This window comes from Dipodomys ordii, unplaced genomic scaffold (assembly GCF_000151885.1).
Source record: "Dipodomys ordii isolate 6190 unplaced genomic scaffold, Dord_2.0 Scaffold33, whole genome shotgun sequence".
NCBI classification, from domain to species: Eukaryota; Metazoa; Chordata; class Mammalia; order Rodentia; family Heteromyidae; genus Dipodomys; species Dipodomys ordii.
Window position 1 is genome coordinate 229,122 of NW_012267249.1, and position 1,167 is coordinate 230,288.

A 1,167-nucleotide genomic window follows, 5' to 3' on the forward strand; every position below is an offset into this window, starting at 1 on the left:
CCCCGCGCGCGCTCGCGCTCCCCGTGGCTGCTCCTCCGCTCGGCCCGAGCTCCCGGCCCGAGAGGGGCCGGTCGGCGGCTCGCACGAGGGAGGGAATCCCCCCCTCGGCGGTCCCACCCCCGAGCCGGCCCCCCTTCCTGGGATCCGCAAGAAAAAACGGACTGGAGCGCCGGGCCCCGGAGTTCGCAGCCCCCTCCCGGGCCCGGCCCACAGCTGGAGGCTAGGCAGGGGGACAGACCCCCGGCCCCTGGCGTAGGACCCCCGGCCCTGGCCACCGGCCCCCACCCCGCTCCTGCACCCCGGAGGTTTCCAAGCCGCAGCAACTCGGGCACATCTTGGGGTGAGAACAGGGTCCAGGACCCTGGCCAAACCTCAGTTTCCCCAAAGGAAACCTGGAAGACTGACAAGAATAAACTGTTAACAGAGGGGGGGTCCTGGCTACTCTCCTCTCCTTCGGAGTCAAATCTTTAGTCTTCCGGTCCACAAGACATCCTGAGGCCAACCCCCCCCCCCCAGGTGATCACAACTCCACTCCCAGAACCTGGGGAGGGGTGGACATGACACATAGGCAGCCAGTGTCTGAGTTGGTGCTCCATCGGTCCACTTACCAGCAGTGTGGCCAGGCCTAAGATACTTGACGTTTCTGAGCTTCAGGGTTCTGTTTTCAGGGCTCAGTGAAATGAAGGATGCAGGGATTTAATGGCAGGAACTCTATCAGTGTCTGTTGGTGGTGAGCATTTGAAGGGTAGCAGACACCTGCAGTGACCCGGATGATGAAGTCAAGCCTGAACAGACAGGGAGGGAGAGATGCTTCATGGGGTGGCAAACAGCTGTCCTCCAGCCTCACTTCAGATTGGGCAAAGGAAAATGAGCTAAAACTAGTTTGCAGAGTCAAGCTAGAGCAGGAAAGACACATTGACTGTGTGTGTGTGTGGTGGTGGGGGGTGAGTAATCAAGACAGGCTGTGCAATCTCCTTGGGATGGGGGGGGGGAGCTGAATATTGAGCCAAGGGCACCGGGTCGTTTAAATGACAGGAGGATGGAAGAAATGGCTCCTGGGGTGTCCCGATGACCAAGGAACAGAGATGGTAGATAGCCAAGAAAGGGGAGTTGTTGGATCCCAAATGTTCTATGTCTGGGCTCATACAACCAGAGCATTGCCAAATT

The 1,167-nt window shown here is 59.3% G+C and overlaps 1 protein-coding gene across 1 annotated transcript in view; it reads right to left on the reverse strand.

The window, feature by feature from the left end:
* Window positions 1-662, reverse strand: part of Rspo1 (R-spondin 1) — a 21,169-nt gene extending 20,507 nt beyond the window's left edge. Inside the window, exon 1 of the mRNA XM_013016851.1 lies at window positions 609-662. The gene's annotated coding sequence lies outside the window, so the exon portion shown is untranslated. The remainder of the gene's footprint in view (window positions 1-608) is intronic.
* Window positions 663-1,167: the final 505 nt, after the last annotated feature.